Here is a 21426-nt window from a genome sequence, read left to right as displayed (position 1 = left end):
GGTCTTGTATATCAATATCTAAGTAGAAATGTACCATTTATAATGGTACGGCGTTAGTGTATATGGTATGGCAAAGAGAAAGAGAAGGGAATAAAAATGGCAAGAAGAGAAAAAAAAGTAAATAAATGAACTGGAACTTCGCTACAATGCGAAACTGGTTTGTATGCAAAAACGACGACAGCCTGATTGGAAACTGGTTGTCCCCCTTGAATAGAAAATGGTGATTGCGTACACCACCGGCCTCTGTTCACAGTAGCCGTCGTCGTCGCGCTGGTTGTCAATAATCTCGTTTTGGCCGTATAAGGGAACGGGTAGAAGTTCGCGCAGGTTTCTGTGATACCACGACGATGAAAATTTATATTTTTGCGAGATATATGTGTATGTGTACGATTGCAGAGTACAAAAATGCCTTCGTGGTTAAGTTTAACGAAGGATGGATTTTGCTGATTTTTTGAGTCCGCATAACGACAATGACCGAAGCCTACGATGATAGAAAATGTCTCTCTGCTTGTACATATATTTCAACTTGGAATTGTAGAAAATTTCAACCTACGTATGAAATAAATCTTTGTGGTTTCTTCTCCTATCATCAATGAAAGATATTAGTGCGAAAGGACTAGAAATATGCGAAGAATATGTTTTGCGGGGCTCGTATATCGACTTAATTTTGTTCTCGTAAAATCAGTTCTCAAACTGGGTTTTAATACTTATTTTTAGCGATGTCACATTAGCACATGCCTGAATTTTTAGTGTTCAGAAATTTCCAAAGAATAAATTTTTTTGGTAGTTTGCAATATCAAGCTTGAGTAAATTGAAAAAAAATAAAAATATCGAGATTTTCTATCAGTTTCATGCAGGAAGCTATCGCGACCAAAACCTGAAGTCTGCATCTAAATGAAAACTAAAGCTCCACAAAATATTCAAAGATTGGTTTTTCCACTTTTGAGAGCGATTCCTTCGAAACTTCGATCTTCAAAGATTACATCGCAACAAAATCGGAATAAAATAGGATAAAATGAAACTGACGATTCAAATTTTGATCAAATGTTTTTGAAGTATAAAAAATTTCTGCCTTGAATAAAATAAAATTTTGTGCCAGGAGACAAAGCGCAATGATTTTGATAATTGGTTGAAATTTCATCGGGGGAATAATTTTCAAAGGAAATGACTATGATTGTGGACCACGTTTTTATGAATTTCCTCCCGCATTTTTCTCTTTTTCAAATGTACATGACAAATGTCTGTTTTTCGTGATATTTTAACGAAAAGGTTGAAGAAGAAGATTGACTTTTGTTCGATAAAACCTTTGAAATTGTATTCAAAATTTTCATTTTGTTTTGAAAATGTTGAAAAACAAAAATGCTGATTTGATAGTGAAATATTGAGTTGAAAAAAATCAAATTTTTTATCCTTTTGTAAAGCCATTTCACTGAGCTTCGTAAATTTTTAATTGAAGTTGAAAGCTGGTCTACTAGTGCCTGTACAGTTTACAATAGTTACGAATTTACCTTTGAATGTGACTAAGTCTGAATTCGAGTTGTTTTTTTTTTTACATTTTCACTTTATATGACATCTTCCCTCTCCGTCCAAATTCTATTTCTATAGTTCAGGTTTCAAATTTCATTAAAAATTGCTTCTGTTATTTTATATGATACGTTACAATTCATCGATGAATTCCAGTAGTTGTTGATCCATTATTCGTAACTGTCCATCTTGAATTGTTCAACGTAACGGAGTAGGTACTTAGTTGGTTATCAAATGCTTTTTTTCAAAGGATTGAATGAATTTTTTGAAGATTTGGAAATATTTGAGAAATAAGAACATGACATTTTTTGACCAAAAAAAATGCATCATTCTAACCTTATGATGTACTCGTAGTTACGTTTACCTACCAACCTACCTATTTGTCGACGTAAAGTACCACAGAACTTGCCGCAAAGGCGTGTGTTATGTACGTTCGTGTACATAGAGGTACGTATGCCTATCTATATATACCAATGTATTTGGCTTGCTGCTTTTTTTCTTTTTGTTGGTCACTGCGCGAAATAACAGCTATGTGATGAACAGGTCGAGCTCGAGAAAGAGGAGCGCGAAATAGATTTTTTAGGTCGACGTTAGCGTCGTGTTTTCTTTCTCTTTCTCTCTGGCTCTGGTTCCGTTGATAGATAGATAGGTAGGTAGGTTAGGTAGGTACGTGTAGTACGCATCGCACAAGTGAGACCGCCAAGTGTACCGTTAGATTTGTAAATTTAAAAGTAGTAAAAGATAATAAGTGACGATTCGCTTATCACCTGTCTCGCGCAGTTTTCACGATTTTTTCACCTTCTTCGCCACCAGTTTGGTCGTTTATAAAATCGTAGCATATCCGCGTAACTGGTTATTGTCGAGCTGTCATTAAAAAGCTTGCTAGTCGTTATCTTTTTACTCTTATGGGAGAAGATGATAAAATTGTAGTAGAAAAAGAGATGTAACCGTTTGAAACGTGGTCAACACTCGGTAACGGGTTTCTTTCGTTCTCTCTCTCTCTGTCTTTCAGTTTGTCTCTGTACTCAGTACCTCTACATTAGGTCGTATAGTATGCGGGAGTGACGAATTGATGTATGTCATTCTGACGAGTGTGTGTCGTTTTGTTCCTTCTCTTCGTTTGTGAACTGTTTTTTTTTCGTCGCTAACTTTTTTACGCCTTTTTTAGATTTGAGAATAGCGTATCGTACGTAGCCATAATATGAAAATAAGTACGTATGTGCCTACGTAGTGTATTTGTAACAATGGCTCGAATTTCTTGAAGATTAAAAAAATTACGGTAGATTGAACTCGTTATTACTTATTAAGTTTGAAAATGGTCCAAGTTATGGTTTTTTTGCCCGCGTGAGGGAGTTTTTATCGATACGACTAGGATTCTGATATCGATTGAATTGGACGAGGAAAGCTAAAGAGAAAATAAACGTAAGAATGTTGCGTGAAAAATTGAATTTTTGGACGCCAGCCAATGTGCGCAAAAAAATAACGCTAAAGAAACTGTATTTATGCTGCGTTGACTGAAAGTATCAGGGATTTTCCTCTTCGTTTTGAATACATATAACGTCGCCCGAGTAAATTTTACTCGAGTTATCGGGAATCCGTATAGGAAATAATGTTTCACTATGTGTACCGATCAGGAAATTTTAGAAATTGAGAATTCTACAGCATATTATGAACTCGAGAATGTGCGGGAGCTTTTTTACTGGGTGAAAAAGTCGAAAAAATGTCACGAAGTGAACGACCTCTTCGTACGAGTACCGGGTGTAGCTTAATATTCGCCCACGTTTTATTTTATTCTCATTCGCTCGATAGTGATTTCAACTGAAGAATTTTTACGCCGTAATAGTCAATAATTTTCATTCTGACAGTTTTTGTTACAGAGAATATCATGTAGTAGGTACTTGACGTATCATCATCGATAACTGGAAAATTTCCAAGTCCACTACAACATTAATTTAATAATTTGTTACTGCATACCTATGTATTTAAACGTGCCATTTTTGAAAACTGCAGGTCCTTCGAGAGATTGAAAGAGGTTTTTGATAGATTCCTGCAGGTCCTTATGAAAATATAAAAGTAAGTTTGAGTGGTGCATAAAATTGAAAAATTGCTGAGAAAGTCCTCCATTTTCAACTCAAAATTCGTTGAAACTTCACTCATTCGTCGTTTGAGGTGAAAAATAGAATTTAGTTCCAAAAAACTACGAAAAGGCTGTTTGCCGAACCGGTTACGAAGGAAGACTGCATTAAAAACTGCCTTGAGAATGGAGTGAAAGGCCTCAGGAAACTGTCTAATCATATTTTGAGAGTTTATTCGAGAGAGGAGGGTTGACGTTTAAGAAATATGTACATATGACGAAGTGTTAATAGTTCTAGAAAACGTGTAAAATTCAATAATTATTCAATTTTTTACGAAAGAGGTCGAAAATTGAGAAAAAAACTCGTTTTCTCAATGTATCTGCAGGTTTAGTAGGAATCGAAAATTTGAAGAAAATCAACCAAAGTTTTCATTTATTTTTAAATGGGTATTGAAATATTTATTTTAATGTTTGAAAAACGTTCAAATGATTCGTGGGTATTTTCTTGTCTGACAATGTGACGGAGAAACTTGATTCGGGTTCGTTTTTCATTTGTGATAAAAAACAGGTACGAGTATCAGTGAGTGTTGAAACAAAATATGCTTTGTAGATATGGCGAGGGACGAATAATTTGATATGGAGGAGTTATTATTGGTCCAAAATTTTACTTCATGGCTGAAAATTGATCATGCTAGTACGAATATTCGTCGTACTTTCTGAATAGAAGTTCGATATTCAATTCTGTTGTTTGTAATATCATTTTTCAACGGGATTTGTTTGAATGCACGAATAAAAAATTATGAATTTTCATCTGTTTTGATGTAGTAGGTGCTTGATGAATTGGAAAACAAAATTAATCTCCCCTCCCTGGCCCATTGTTCAAAATTGGAAAAATGCTGAAAGCGTTACGAAAGGATTGAAAAAGACGTATCTTGAAATTTTTTCAGTGAAAATGGAATTTAATTATTTATGCGAAGCTAAATGTTTCTTTTTTCTTAAAAGTTCAAGTATTATTGTTTTTTGGCAATCTTTCGGGCTTCTCTGCCCCTACAGTTTTTTGTTTCAAAAACTTTGCTTACTAATATTTCGAATAAATTGGCTGTAGTTATACGTATTCTCTTTTTTCAATGTGTATTTACGTAATTGCGTGAAATGATATAAGAGTAGAAAACTGGCTATGTATCATTCACAAAAGAGACTGCGATGTAAGAAATTATTACTTCATTTCGCCGAAACGAGCAGTCTTTTTTTTGAAAATCACATTTCGATACCAGCAATTTGAGAAATCGTGTGTATTATTTCGAATAGGTATGCTGGATTTTGTTAGAGCTTTCCAGTGAAATACATCGGTCATTTAGGAATAGTAGATTTTCGTCGATAACGAAACGAAGGGGCTCCAAAGCACTAATTGTCTATAGTTGAGCTTTCTGTGCGAGTAAATTAAACCTTCTCGGAGGAAGAACGTCTTCCTTAATACCTTTTTTCGAGCCGGTAAAAGAAAGCTTTCTTTTGTTCGATAAATTTACGATGAAAAAGCGAGCTTACGTGAAATAGATGATGGATCCTCGAACATCTTCATTGTGTTGAAAATCCAGTTTTCGAAGCGAATTATAATAATTCTCTACTTCGATGGAAATTTGAAGGAAGTGGATGAAGAAAGAAATGAAAATTCGATGAGATGGTATATTTTCAGTGATGATGTATACAAACCCACAAACCCTCCATCTCCCTTCCAAAAAACACTCACCTATGTACGAAATAAAGCCATCTTTGTTGTTACCTTCGAAGAAAGGTTGATTGAAATTGGTAATTTACGAGGTCGAGTTGGATGGAATATATAGGCGGACAAAATGTTTCGTTCGTCGAAATATTTCACTGGATGGATACTTAATTACTAGTTTGATGTGCTTTTTTTTTTGCAATTTTACCTACGACAGGAGTAGAGTTGCTAAAAAACACGTTCGAGATACGAAAAGAAATACTTATTCAACTTTCGATATGTTCGCAAAGCAGCTGAGCAGCTGTATATTTTTTTCGGAGATGTTGTATAATTTGAAAGGTGTAACTTGTACGTTCGAGTATACTTGGACTGCATCATTTCAACGTGCAAGATAGAAGTGACGATCGAGTGACTACAATTACATACCGCATATTATAGGGTCTCCTCGAATATTTTTCTGATGATGTACCCGAATCAAAAAGTATATTTTACGAAGCACTGTTAAATGTTTGCCAAATTGATGTGTTTTTTTCTTCTTCGGTGTTTCTTTTTGTTTGTACGATCGCTGATTACCTGTAATAGTTGTTTCAGTTCAGTTGTTTCTTCTTCTTGTAGTGTACGGCGCACGGTTGTTGCGGCGTATGCGAGTTACATCTACTCGTACCTAGAGAGAAAAGAAGGCACGTTGAAGAAATTCGTAGATAAAGTACCTACGATAGGTGGTAAAGATCCTGTGCTCATTCCTTCTCTACATTCGTTGATTGCGGCGATGGTATGTTATTGCTATGCCATGGCACGGCAGCGTCCTACGGTAGAGTGTTGTTTATTGTGAAGTAATTTCCATCGGCTGTGACGCGTTAAGAGAGAAAAAAAGAACGAACCAGCAGAGAGCCGAAGAAGAGCGAGTATTCTGGCGTCATTGTTGGAAGGCACCATTCCGTGACTATCTTCCTGAATAAATCTTCGTGTAGAAGTAAAAATTGGAAGAATAACGCGGACAAAGAAAAGGAAAAATGCGCGTTCTCATTTATGTGCAGTGTAGGCAGAAGAAATATTAGGCTATTTCGTGCGTAATTTTTTTTCTTCTCTCTCACTCGTATCGTATTTGGATGAGATTAGAGGACTAGAAGACAGTGTATGTGTTTGAGGACGTTACGTACTTGGAAAGGTTGAAGAATAAAGACGTTTGTTCATTATATGTAATTAATGCATAAGACATCGATTTTCCTCCCTACAAAGTTGAAACAGAAATTCCATAGACTTTTCGATAAATTTTATCACGTAAATTACGGAAAGTCGATCGAGTAGGCGCACCTGTTTTCTTGAAGAAAAAAAAAGTTGGGAGTCGAGTTCGCGATCTGTTGACACGTCGCTCGTCTGGACCGGAAAACAGTGTTTTTCTTGGAAAAGTTTTTTCTTTTCATTTTGTGTCATACTACATACTACATAGGTACTACTACTACTACTACTACTACGTTTCTGGCGTATTCTTAGTTGTTTTTTTATTTTGGTAACCGAGTCATAGATATTGAATGATCGGTGTCAATACGAGTTAATCGGCTTTACTTGGTCGTGTTGTTGTGTTGGTGAGACGAAATTTGTAATCAGCGCGCAGCTCAGCGAGGCTCGAAGTACCTAAAGAGAAAATTTAATTTGTAAAATACGTACGCCTTTTTGTCAGGTTACTATTCAAGTAACGGCTTTAGTTGGGCTGGCGATGAGAGAAAAAGCCTATGCGGTAAAAAAGTGCGGAACTGATCGCATACGAAATATATAACGCAGTTTCACTCACACATACAGCACCCAATTCGGTCGTAATCCGGCTACAGAGAATGGAGACAGGGACGCGAAAGAGGGTGAGAATTTAATTCAAAAACTTGGGTTATGTGGGTTGGGGTAAAGTATGTATAGAAATACTAGATGAACATGAGTATAGTGCAATAGAACGACAAATCCATACAGTCTGTATATAAAATTCTGTGCTATGCAGAGTGCGATAGAAAGGCGTGACGTAACGTTGGGCTGAAGCATTTTCGGCACGTGTACGAACTGAATCGCTTGACCGGGCTTTGGAAAGGCGACCCGATCGATTACCCAATTGTGTACGGAACATAGCAGCAGGAGGAAACCGTGTAACTGGGCTAACTTTTGCGAGAAGCGGTAGTACTTTTCGCCGCATACTTTGCGACGTAAATTCTGCACGATTCCAAATATTTATGATATTTTTATACGAAAATGTGCTGATTAGTGGGAATATTGTCGCGACACTCGCTACTATCGCGTAGATTTGTCAGTTACACGGGAAAGCGGTAGGTTTTTGAAGTAGAATGTAAAGCTGCAGAGAGCTTCGTGTGTTTTGAAATTTGAGAAAATCAGTAAGATTTGTCAACTTGGAAATTTTTCATTTTTTTCTGTGTTGTTGAATTTTGAGGTATTTCTGTTTTGTGACTTTCCTTCTTTCCATTTTTTTTTAGTGTATTTTGCGATACACGTCTTTTATTGCTGCAATACAGTTCCATGGCAGTCTGAAGTAGTTGAAATATTTTATTTTCTTTGAAGTCTAAAATCATTACCTATTATTTTCTTGCACTTCTTGAAAGTGTGCCTATTTGGGTGTGAGAATTTTTGAATTTTTTGGAAACAGAAATGAGAGCTCGATTTTCTAAGCTGATCAACTGATGGAGATTTCTTCGAAAACATTGTGCATTGAACGATTAGAATTTTCAAAACGTGATGTTACAGTAATCGGCACGAAAAATTTATCACTCGTACAAGTTGAATTTGAAACCTACTATACGTAATTTTGAAAAAAGGTCGCCCAAAAGTGAAAATTTGGTCATCCGAATGTCATCAAAAAGTAATCTTTTTCATTTTTTATATGTATCTCATCTACCGGACATGTTACATTAGTTAGTAACTCTTTTGAACTTACACACATTTTACTAATCAAAAATGTTCTTGAGTACCTAACTTAACATTGTGCTATTCGAAGGCACATCAATCTTCTATGTAGATATTTGTGTTCAAAATATAGCATATAATAATGTTCTCCTTTGACGGTCGCTGATGAGCAAACAAAATGCTTTTTCAGCAATACCCAGAGAGAATACATGTTTGCGAAATATACTTACTGTACAGTAAGTTAGATCGCCCAAAAGTGGAAATTTGATCAACAAGAGGTCATCCTTTTTCATTTTTTCGACGAACTCTGGTAACACGCGCGCGTAGAATTGACGTACTGTAGTTTTGTTGAAATTCATTCGGCTCGTAAGCAGGTATTCAGGTGGAATCTTCGACTTAGTCCGCTTAATAATTCGTTGTCAGCTGTCAAATTTAATAATATAGTGCACAGGTACGTTGAATTCAATACGATAGCTGTATAGTTGAAGATTACATAGAGATGATCGTCGGACGGTCTAGTCGGATCACGAAGAGTTTGAAAAAACGTTGAAAAAATTGGCAACGTGGACGTGAAAATTGTAAAGATACTGTGGAAGGATTCGAATGATTGTATTCGCTTTGCTGACCAGAGCTGCCAACCCTATAGTGCTTTCTCACTAAATCTTGTGTTTTTTTTAACAGCTGCGAGAAAGTTAGTCATCTTTTTAGTGCTTTTTAAAAATTTTAGTACTTTTTCCAACTATTTTTAATTGAATTTTTACCAACAAAGTATTGTCGATCTACTTGAAATATTTGAGAAAATGTTGATATCAGAAAAACTATTTTTTTTCACTTTTCATTAAAAATCTATATTGTTTTACTCTCCGAATTATAAATCTTTCAACTTCTTGCCCTCCCTTCGCTCGACTGATTCCTAGTATCAATAATACATACGAAGATATAATATGCAATATGTTCTACTATTCCAACTTTCAACAACTATAAGAATCGAAAAATTTCGAAATTCAGAAAGAAATGATACCAATATCTGCCCAAATTATTTGAATGGACATGATTGGTTTGTCCTCAAAAAATACTCTTTTGTGTACTTAGATAGATATGTCGGAAGTGGTCTTCAGAGAGCGAGGGAAATCAAAAATGAACAGAAGAAAAGACAACGTTTGAAGTTATCTTTGCTAAAAATCGACCGAATCGCTCTTATTTGATGCTTTTTCTGGATAAATGTGTATATCAAAATAGGGCCTTAATTTCTAGTACGAAAAACCACCCTCTTCTACATTTCTAGTTGTCCAGAGGAAATAAATACCTAGACTAAAAAATCACCTAGTGCTTTTTTCATGTTGAAATTCAGTGTTTTTTGAAGGAATGGGTTGGCAGCCCTGTTGCTGAAAGAAAAATTCATTCGATGTGTTTTCTCGCTGAGCATTGGATGAAGAGATGCCAGATTTTAAATTACGAAGATCTCTTTCATTTCGACGACGAGTTTATATAATTATTTTGATAAGACTACTTATATCTCTTATGCATTACGAGATGAAGGAATACAAACGAAATACTTACTTGAAAAAAATGTATAAATAAAAGATGAAAAATAGAAACCAGTTTCGTCTGTTTTCGACGTCGATGATAGTATTAGTACGAAGTTGGATTGGATCGTCTTCAGGTGAAGATAACGAACACGTAATAATTTCGAAGAATAGTCGCGGTGGCAGGCTTCGATTTCGGCTTCAGCCTTTTTTTCCCATTTGAAAAACGCGTAAAGTAGTAATCGATTGATAATCGTAAATTTTATGGTATTTTTTTCCAGAATATTTCTATACAATATGTGATGTAAGTATTTAGATAGGGCAGCAGGCGTCTGTGTAGCTCAGCCTGTTCAGCGATGGGTCATTCTCACAAACTCACACCCAGTACCATAACATACGAATTTGACGAATGCTATGCGAATGATCTTCCGAAGTGGTGAAACTGTTGGCATCTGTGTGTGTATGTTTTTTTTCGATTATCGCCCATCGTCGTAATAAAAAGGAAAAAAAACTCAGGAATTCGCCAAGTTGTAAAACTCGTTGGATTTTAATCGATTTTAGAAGTACTTGTACGTTATAGGAAAAACGATGGAAAAACGTAATATTAATTTTCAAACGAGTCAGATGAACGCCTTTGTTTTTTCGACTCGTATCTGCGGACTTGTATTCCTCCTTCTCTGTTGGTTGGGTGAACTTCATCCACCCGTCGTTAGACCAATGTCGATAATTCAACCGAGGCGTATTTTTTTTTCTACCGGTGAACAAGTTGTTCTCGTATTACACTGGCTGATGATACGTATTTCGAAACCAGTTTATGCATGTACGATGTACGTATTCATATAATGCGTATGTATATAGCTTACCTATGTAGTATACTCGTATGGTTGAAATTCTAGGAATGAAAGCTATAGATATTACGTGTGTGAATGGAAATGGGAGCTGTGAATTGTCGCGATAGCGTTTTTTTTTTCATCGTCTTCTTCTTACATCTCCCTTCTTTTTCTTTTTATTTATGCTGTGGAATGAAATCGGTTGACTTAAATGCGATTGTTTGATGGATTTTCGTATCTTATTACCACTTTACGTGGAAATATTACGGATACTCAGCCTAGCCTACGTACGTGTGCGTGTGACTGTATGTGTTGTTGCTGTCTAGGTTTGTCTGCTTATGAAAAGAAACGAATCGGACGATAGAAGGAAACTTGTAAGATTTTCGATTGGTTGGAAACCTACGTAGAGGAAAACTACGATAGCCCAAGACTTATTTACTATGTATTCCAGTCGTACCGGTTTTCACCGTTTGATGATTTAAGTCAGACGAGATGAAGTTCGATTGAAAATTTGCATGGTGAAGGTTCGATTATGACTGAACGCAAGCAGTTTTCAAAACGCTTATAAAACGTTGTCCAGAGCGAGAGTTGTGAACTGAAATTTCGATTTTTTTCATCTCGAATGAAATTTTTAAAACTTGAACCAATTCAGATGAAGAACTTGTAAATCCTAAAAAAAAAAAATATTCACGAAATGAACTCGAAATCGGCTTTGAATAATCATATTCAGAATACGTCTGAAAAATTCATAAAATTGAAATGAAACAGTCAGAATTGGGAAAATTAATTCCACCCCTGTTGGGAGGGCAAGCTCCTCATGAGACCTCAGGAGCTGAAAAAAATCTGCAGTCATTTTTAAAAAAACCAAGCAAGTTGATTTATGTATTTGGTAATTGATTGAACTTGGATTTTTTTCATCTCGTTCAATGACACTTGAGGGGAGGGGATTTTAATAGGTCTAAAAAGTTACTCATCGTCACTTCGTCAGACATTCAGTGCAAAGAAAAACAACCAAAATGCTGATTTTTTTTCAGGAAAGGGAGGTCTTCGTTTATCCAAACAATGAAAATGACTTGTAGTTGTAGTCACTGATTCTAAAGGGTTCAATTGATTTCTTTTTCATTTCTGGATTAATTATAGACTCGTTATTCTGGGAGATTCTTTTCAAATTTGAAGGTTGATGCACCGTAGATTTCATGTGCTGTAATGAATCGGGTGATGAGTGTTGTACTCGTACTTACTTATGCTGCGAAAAATAATTTATTTTTCGATTTTACCTCGAGGTGTAATAAACTGCAATTTCTTAGACGTTCGAAATAGTTAATTTATGATACGGAATGCGTGTAACGGTTTCGTTGTTCGGATCATGGAAACCGTACGGCTACGTTTGCGAATATCACGACGACGACGCGATGTATACGAGTACCAAGTGTACCGTAGTGAAGAGAATGCGAAAAAGAATGGAAAAAACGGTACACTTATATGATACGAGACGGTGCGATAAAACAAGGTGTTTGCTAAAGAGAAAGATGGAATTGCCACCTAATCACTAATATCATACATTATGGATTATGCACGTTTAACGTACTTATCATTACCGAACTGAAAGAATCTAGCGTAAATGTGTGAGCAAACCGAGTCGATATTGGTTAGTCAGCAAACTTCCATATTACATATTTTGTTCCGAATGTCGTATACTTGATCCCACCTCATCTCCATTTAATGTAAATGACATAGGTGAAATTTAGCAATTTTTTTCGCATGGCTTACGTCGCTCGTCGTCGTCGTCGTCGCCGCCACGTTGTCTTCAGACGTAAAATTAAATGAATGGTTCATGGAATGGAAATTTCCGTTCTTACGTTTGCGTAGTATGTGGCTGTAATATGAGTGTTGGGCTGAGTGTTCAGTGGAAAGTTCAATGTTGATACTTGGAATTGAAAATCATCGATCTTGAAATTTTGGATTAATTTGATTCCAGTATCGTAGTCTCGTAATGTCGTAAAATTATATTGACACAAAAAATTGAAAAAAAAGTAACAGTTGGCATTTTGAAATCGTGTTCACGTGTGAAATAACTCGTATAATTTTGTATATTATAGTTTCTTGAAGATGCTTGATTATTTCCAGGAAATAGCGGACTCCGAAAAACAACAGGCAATTACATCATTTTAATGACAGGTGGTTCATCTTATTTCTCCCCATATGTTTAAAGAATCACCCCGATCCAAAGAAGACATTTTTTGAAATATTTTTTCTCAAGGAAGTTAATATTTTCCAACTTGAACCTTCGATGAATCATTGTTAGATACAAGGGAAGGACAGACATCCCCATCCTGTACACAAAACCAGATTGATAGTGGTATTTGGAATTTTAATGATTTGTTCTCTTCTCTTACGAAGTACTAAAGATTTGGATTTGGAAACTGAAAAAAAAAAAAAAACGTTACGTTTGATTTCATTCCGAAAATTATCATTTCAATGTCACCAGCACCTGTGGTATGTAACCGGCGTGACAAAAATCGCCATTTTTATCAAAAATTTCTCGTAAAATAGCCTATTTTTGGCTCAAATCGTCACGTAACGGTGAAAGTTGGCCCCCAGCCCCGCACCGCATCATTCGTCTACGTTTCTTATCAGGCTACGCTACGACAACACACAACAACGGTTCGAAAGTTCATTCCAGTTACATTTATTATTATCATCATCATGATTCGCGCGCAATAACAACGAGAACGATACGATGGCGCGACTAGCTGTTTCTTTTAAATGATAAATCATTTTTTTCAAGATGTTCAAGGGTAAAACGCGCGCTTCGAATGATGTTTTTAATAAACGCGTCGTGTCGATGTCGCATCGTATCGCGTCCAAGTCGCAGTCGCATCGAATCGCACCGTTATGTGCATTGGCGCTGGCGACCCGTTAAAACATCCAGATGGAGATGCGTTCAATATTTTGCTAAAAACTTTCGCGATAAAGTTATTGTTGTTGGTAGACAACACGTAGTCGTATCCGTCTCGGTCAACGATCCTTGCTTGCTAACCACAAATGTTGAAAAATTTCCCCAATATCCGGCTGTATAATAAAACAATAGTGTCGGTCTTTCGGTCAATAGGCTTCTTTCTCGACATATTCCAACCTTGATAGATAACTCCCAGCATATCCATTCACCATGCACAGTACTAGCAGCAGCAAGACTTGAACAAATGCCATTGGCGCGGAGAAAATTTATACTATGTATTACTGCTTTTGGGTTGTAATTAGAATATCGTCTGCTGAGGAAATTTACGATTGAATTTTTCAAAGTGATTCTCGAGACGTTTGTCAAAAATTAACCCGATTTATGTATGTTGAATACGTTTCAAATTGATCTTTCCTTTTCAACCCAGCTGTCTGATGATTCGTTGACCTGGTGAACCTTGAAGTTGAATTGAAAAAACCTTAATTTTAATCTAGAAATGGACGGGTCTTACAGAACTGAATGAGTTAGAATGAAAGTATTCTCTAAAAATGTGTTCAATTTTGAAAATGTCAACTCTCAATTCAATGATCAAATCACTGAAATTTGGCTTTTTCGAACTGAAAAACTGAAATTTGCTCGCTGTGAAGTATTTTTGAAAAAATGCCTCTTCGATAGCTCAGTGACATTTTCAACTCGAAATACTGTATGTAATATAAAGATCTGAATATTAATAGGATTTTCTCGCTTTTAGTTCAATACTGAGCATGTTTTGGACTCTGGTTAAATGGTACAAAATTTGGTATGTGAATAGAAGTTCCCGGTTTAAATGTGATCAAATTATTTTGAATTCACTTCAGATTTTTTTAACCCTCCTCCCAATGAGTTTCGAAATTTTGAAAATCACCCTTACCTATACGCCGCACCGTCACCTATAAGTTGACAGACATCCTATCTTGGCAAATGTTTCTTGATGCATTTCTCACCTTTGGGACAATTTTCAGTCTTTTTTTTTTATGGGTGAAGTGGAACTTATCCAAACAAACAAAACTTTCAGCTCTTTGGGATAGTCCATCTCGATCGAGATGTTTTTACGCCCTATTTCGATTCGGCGAGTAGTCAAATTGCTTCGATTTTTTCGTTTACTAAATAATATCAGTTGGTGTTTTTCACTTTCCCTCCCCCTGCTTTTCTCGTTCTTATGGCGACACACGTACATATTGTGTACTGTAATTATTCTAATTAATTAGACGGTATGTTACGATGACGACGACAGTGGTGACAACGTAGGGTAGGGCTCGGGGGATTGGGATGCGTGAGAGAAGACCAAAATGCCCGTAATTTGAACCGTATGTATGGATGGATTGGTTGGTGCTACACAAGTACACACGTACATATGTCTCTGCTCGTTGTATTACGTTCTTGGTGTGTAGTTAAAATGTACATTGAGATACTACATCGGTACATAGACATACATGCTACGTACGACGACAGAAGACTATGCTTATTTAACGTAGTAATAGTAATAATAATAATAATATTAATAATAATAATGCAGTCTTGTTTCACTACACAGTTGCCAAGTTGTGTGTAAAGAGAGCGACGCGCGACGTTGCCATTATTATTAATGTGTCTGTCTCTGTACATTAACGTACATGTGCAATGTGTGTATGGTATGGTATACCAAGGTGCACCACATCGTTGTACTCATCGCTTTACTTATTGCAATAATATTATCAAACGAGTACTTGTCTGGCTAGCATTTTGTTTCCTCTGCAGTCTGTTCAATGCTGGTGAAGTTGGACTTTCCTCTCGGGCTCGTTGCATTTTAAACGTCGTCGTCGCTCGGAATATAACTGACAAGGGTTGATGTTGTTGTTGTTTTTGTTACAACTTGCCAATTGATTTTGCATATAGCGAAATCCATCCTGCCGGGTACAGTAATATGGCACAGCGACGACGACGACGCGAAGCTTGTTATTACGAGCTTTTATGGTGTTCTCGTGTTGTGGGATGTGCGGTATCTGTGTGATGGTGTGTGTGCTCGTTTATGCGAGAGCGTATACTACAGTACATACATATATATGTGGCGGTGAGTGTTTTATCATATCGACACGAAGAGTACACGAGGGGAAAGAAGGGGCGGCGGTACGTTGTGAACTTTCGACCCCGTCGTCACTCGGCGCACTTTCTATCTCTCTTTCTTTCTACTTCTATGCATCTCTTTCTCTCTACCTCTCTGGCAAAAAAAAAGAGTGTTATCTCGAGAAATGATTTATGTTTTCTCAGCATAACGGCGAATACGCGTTCTGCCCTTTTGCCATTTTAAGCCAACGTGCTGGTGATGATGATGGTGGTGGTAAGTGTGCTAGAATTTTATGGATTTTTTTTTTGTTTTCACGGTTTTTAACCGTCGTGTGTAGTTAGCGAGAGTACCTAGACTGAGTGATTAAAATGAGGGGTTACATGCGAAAGCATGTCGTGAAAAGAGTAATTTTAGCTGATGTTTCAGAAAAAAAGGGTAGGTACTATTCGAATGCAGTGTGTTTTTCTCTTCTTTTTTGGTATAGGGTATCCTGAAGAGGTAGCTTGAGTGCAGAGCAGTCGGCTGAAAAACGGATAATTTCAAGTTAGCGTTTGTTTCTGCGTTTTAAATTGCGAAATGGAAACATTTTTTAGCTGCTTGTTTTCATAATTTTCATTCATTTCGCAAGTTTTATTGTTTTACCTACTCGAAGTCGCGGGTGTTTTTTCATCCCAACTGAGTTCTGCGAGTATATTGAACGATGTTACGCTAATGAACATTTTCTAATTAGTTTGCTTGCCTTATCGACAGAAATTTATTTAGATGACTGACGGAACTGTATTTTCTGGAAACTAAAAAGTTTAGAAATTCGTTTGGTTTAAGTGTTTTGTTAGTATTTGTTTCATGCTGACCTGAAGGGTAGTGTTTTTTCGAATTTTGAGAAATGAAAAAATTGTTCAGACATACTCTATCGTATGTATTGTGAGATTTACAGGGTATCTAATAATTGATCCTGTAAGTTCTGCAAAAATACTACATGATGCAAAGCACTGCTGTAAATTAGAAAGTTTCTGGAAACAGACCTGGAGTTTTTTTTTTGTTTAGTATTCTTCAAAAATTCAATCCCCAGCCCATTTTTTGCTCAATGAAGTAAAAAATCAGATGCCCGAGTTCCCCTATTTTTTCCCTTCCATTGCCTGAACTATCACCGAAAAATCTTTTGTCAGATGATATTCTTTCATTAGGTGAAAAAAGGCCTCGTGAGAGTCATTCTGAAAATTTTGGGACCTGTTTCAGACATCTAAAACGGTAAGAAAAATGTCTAAAATTTTGTATCATTAGGTCAAAAAATGCTTGAAGTTGAGTTGAAAAAATCAAACTTGTGGGGAGGGGGTTTAGATTGAGACAAAAATATTTCACAATTTCTTTCATCTTCGATAATGATAATGAAGTCTTGAGAAAGAGTTGAAAAAGTTCATTTGAGCCGATTCATTATCTTATCCGGATGCACTTTATTCTAGTCATATTAAAAAAATATGTTTGAGAGTAGAAGTAGGATTATTGTCCAGAAAAAATTTGAATCATGAACGATGACAACTTCATTTTTTTGTTCAATGGCTGCATAGTTGATTGTTACCTAGACGTGTACCTATACCTATGAACATTGTGAAGCAGGGGGGGGGGGAGAAAGAGACAAATTTGAAAATTACTGTTCAAATTTTGAAGTGCATTTTTCGCCGGAAAGAGTGAGAAGAGGAGGGGGAGGTAGAATCTGAGAAACATAGTACTTTTAATGCCTTGTACAAATTTTGAAAAGGTCCCACAAAAGTTCTGCATTCTTTTTTTGAGGGTTTTCTAAACACCTCATGTAGGCTGTCTGTTTCAATATCAATGGAATGGTGTTGTCAAGTCGCTGAAAAGTGAAAACCCCCTTCCTTTGTAAGTATTTCATGTATCACCTCTATCCTTTATATTTATTGCTGAATCGAACTTCCTGAACGCTTGTACGAACTTCTACTTGTCGTTGGGCTTGCTGTTAGGCCTACAAAAAAAGGTCACAGGGTGAGGAAAGGGTCTTTTTCGAAATGGTACCTATTGGAATATCGATTACCAAACTAGGTCTATAAAAATATAAATAGTACGTCAGTTCGGTATAAATTTCTCCTCCCTCTAAGGCATGTTGTATACTCCACATCCGATAGATCATTTACATGTGGTACGTACTTGTACATCTATATTCTATAATATGTATGTACGTAATACGTATGTGTTGCTAGAGTACTTTCGATATGTGAAATGTAAATAATCTGGCTTCGAAATTTAATTACGACGAAGCTTGTACTATTGTATGAAAAGGTTATTATAATTTTCCTTTTGTCGTAGAACCATACCTACCTATAGTGTATATGGATAGAAGGATGATTGTGTGACAGTTATTGGACGCTTTATATGTGCTGTGTGTAGATGAAAGAAAATAAATAATAATGAAAAAAAAAAGAAACAACAAAGTTGATTGACATTGGCATATCCTATACGGTTCGTTTATTTACTGGTTTGAATTGTCATTGCATCATAGTCATAAACCTATTGGTAGGAGTGATGGTAGTGGTGGTGTTGTATACAAAGTAAAACACCGCGTACACTAACGTTGTGTGCTCCAAGTATAAAATTAATATTGAATTTGATACGATAATGCAAGTACTACTTTTATGTACATATTAGAAACACTGCTGCGAACTTTTTTCAATATTTAACCTTTAATATGGACTTTACGACTTGCCCGACAGTGCTCGTGGAACAGTGTATTTGTTTCTTCTTCTGTACTCGTATTTATAAAATAACAACACGATATGATATAAGTACATAGATGTTTAGCAAGTATTGAAATATTACGGTGAAAAAATCTCGAATTAATTTTTGTTTCGTTTTGTTTTGTCCTTAGGTAAGTGAAATGGTCGAAGAACTTGAGAGAAGTATTATGAACGGAGGAAAGTTCCTTTTTCCTAGACAGTTTTCGAGCAGCTATATTGACGTGTTATGGCGTTAAAAAAAGGACGATAATGCTACGAAACAATCGAGCGAATTGTAGCGAATTATGATGTTTCGGTGACGGCGGCGTGTAAGACATAAATAAATTTCTCTTGTTAGTCTCGTTAGCTCGGTGCGCAATTTCACTAATCCGACTTCTATTGTAACGTTGGAATGAAATGAAATTCACGTGATGAACGAAGTTCGTTAGCGAAGCAGCTACCCAGTCTCTTTGAAATACGAGTACCTTTGGCTTTCGCGAGAAAAGAAACGAATATATATTCTGGATTATCTGGCTCTGTGTGTGTGTATTTTGAAAAATCGATCGAATTCGAGCTCGATGTGGCCATGCGAGCTATCAGTTTTATTTTAGTGCTGAGAATTATTTGGTAGACGAAATATGGATGTTTGAGGTGTGCGAATGGAGGAATCCTTAAGATGATGGAACATAACGACGACTCTTTATCGAAACACCACAGTCGAGATCAATAACACTTAATATTTATTGGAATATTGAATTGCGAATCGATATAGCGCAAAGAATGCGAATTACGTAATAATCGTGGTTTCGTGAAAGACAATTTAGAGGCATTTGCGTGGAGTGTTTTGCGAGTGTAACTTCAACGTTTTTGTGAAAATCTTTGAAACTGACAGTTAGATTATCTATGGAAAGTTTTGCGAGATGATATTTATGACGAGTATACGTACAATACTCTATGTGCCTATAATGCTTGCAATTTATTGTACGAATGCGTACGCAGTATATGTATGTACTGTAGTGTATTAAATAATCAAAGACAGACTACTACGTAAGCGTTGAGAGCGTTTTTTTGTCTTTTTTGTTTTCGTTTAAGAATCGAGTGCGTTGTGCTTAAATTACTTAAATTATGTAATATTTGTAGTTGGTTTTGAAAAAAATGAAACTTGATGAACATTCGCACGGGCTGTGACGAAATACGAGTGGTTTGTCATGTGTGAGAATGTTACCAATACCTGCCTACCAGATTTTAATGAAGAAAAACAAAGGTGCTGCTGCATAATGAAATTGCTCGAATTAATCAAATAGGCTGCATTATGGTCCGATTACTAAAATATAAGGTACTAACGTGCGCTTGGCTAAGGATTTTAAAGTTGTGAAAATTTCATTCCGAGTTGAACAATTTGTTAATGAACTGTGTCCTTGGCGACGATGATTCGAACAGCTGTGCCAGGTCTTTGAATCATTAGGATATCAAAAACGTATCGAAAAAGGGCGAAGGCCTTATCTGAATTTTGTTTACTCGAGTTTTTCAGGTGTAAATCTTAGTCTTGTGAGGTTTGATAAGGAGGAGAACGGGAATGGATTTCTTGATAGATAGTTTGAAATCGAAAAATATGAGTTTTCATTACAATTTGAAATGAAACAATTACCTACGTACATATTTTTCTGATCGATTCATTAATTACTCGTGTCATTTTTTCAGCCGTTTTGGAAGAAAAGGATAAAGGATTACTCCATTTTTCTTTTGAATACGCATTTTGGTTTCAAAAATGGACCGGTACTAGTTGAACTGTAGTATATGTCGTAGGAAATTTTTCATAACCATAGGTTTCCGTCAGTTTTCGGTTATTACTTATTATATTTCAGTCACTTTAAGAGAAGGAATTTCGAAATTGATGACAAATTTTTTCACTTTCTACCCAGTGAATTCTTCCATGCTACGAAACGTAATATTTGATGAGTGAAAAATATAGGTAGGGTATGTCGTAGGTTCTTTTGGTCTGAATAAAATGAAATTGTGCTGGAAAGTACGCAGCATCTATATATACTTGAAAAATTCCATTCGAAATATGTGTGAGAAGAACTGTCAAAAATTTATTGAAAACGTAGTGAACAAAATTTCGTGAGTAGATCAAATGAAAAAAATTTAATTTCGACTAAATTTAATGAAAAGATATATTTAGCTACATTCTTTTGGTGGGGAATTTTTGCTTAATATTTTGTTATCTATAGAATAACACAAAGAGCTTGAAAGAAAGTGGCCATTTCAAAATTTGATGAATTCATTTCCGACTTTTTCATTTTTTGTCAAGTTTCAAGAAATTGTGTAAAAGGTATTTCGAGTTCAATTTTAGTTACAATTCAAATCAAAACAAGTTTTGTATTATTTTTTGAAATTCGTGTGGGGCATCTTTCACTAAACTTACATGCGTAGATATTGCCAAAATAATATTCGCATTCGGTCGTGAATCATGTCAAGCTGTCACTCAATTTCTAGTGGTAAATATATTATTTCTTACGAGTAAAGGTCAAAAGTTTCATTAAGGTGAATTGCGTGCGCTTGTTTGTAATTTTCTACGTTCTAAAACTTGTGGTTCAAGTGGCTAAAATTTTATTAGGATATTGCTTACGTATGTACTCCGTAAGTAACGATATCTTGAGAAAAATACAATAGGTATTCATTCTCAGCTTTCCGAAAAAAATTTGAAAATTTGTTTTAAAGCTAAATTGCTTGAGATCGGTTTGAAAGTCGGCATACTTGGAATGCTCTACTTCTGACCCAAGCAAGGTTCATGTGTCATTCAATCTGGCTTCTGAGCTTGAGAATTGGGAGTTTACAAAAATGGTGAAATTTTTGGATGTGAACCATTATGGCATAAAATCTCTTTTTCAAAACTAAATTCTGCCCCGTCTTATTTTTACTTCGTGTTTGCAAATCACTCCTCTCCTCAAATTATATCTTAGAAGTGGGTAAATTTTTCCACTGTACCTCGTATACACTGAGAAATTGAAATTCGAAAGAAATTTGCTTTCGTCGATCGATTCATGGCATCATTTATACACAAGCAGGGTACCCTTCGA

General features: G+C 35.9%; 1 protein-coding gene and 1 non-coding gene across 5 annotated transcripts in view; both read left to right on the top strand.

The window, feature by feature from the left end:
* spen (split ends) overlaps positions 1-21426 on the top strand; it is a 110578-nt gene that overhangs the window by 8743 nt on the left and 80409 nt on the right. The window lies entirely within an intron of this gene.
* Positions 8294-8432, top strand: LOC135842190 (small nucleolar RNA SNORA16B/SNORA16A family). Its single transcript, XR_010558092.1, has one exon. It is a non-coding gene; the product is annotated as a small nucleolar RNA SNORA16B/SNORA16A family (small nucleolar RNA).

The sequence above is a fragment of the Planococcus citri genome, chromosome 3 (assembly GCF_950023065.1).
Source record: "Planococcus citri chromosome 3, ihPlaCitr1.1, whole genome shotgun sequence".
NCBI lineage: Eukaryota > Metazoa > Arthropoda > Insecta > Hemiptera > Pseudococcidae > Planococcus > Planococcus citri.
Note: the sequence above shows the minus strand (reverse complement) of the source record. Positions and strands in the feature narration are given on the sequence as shown.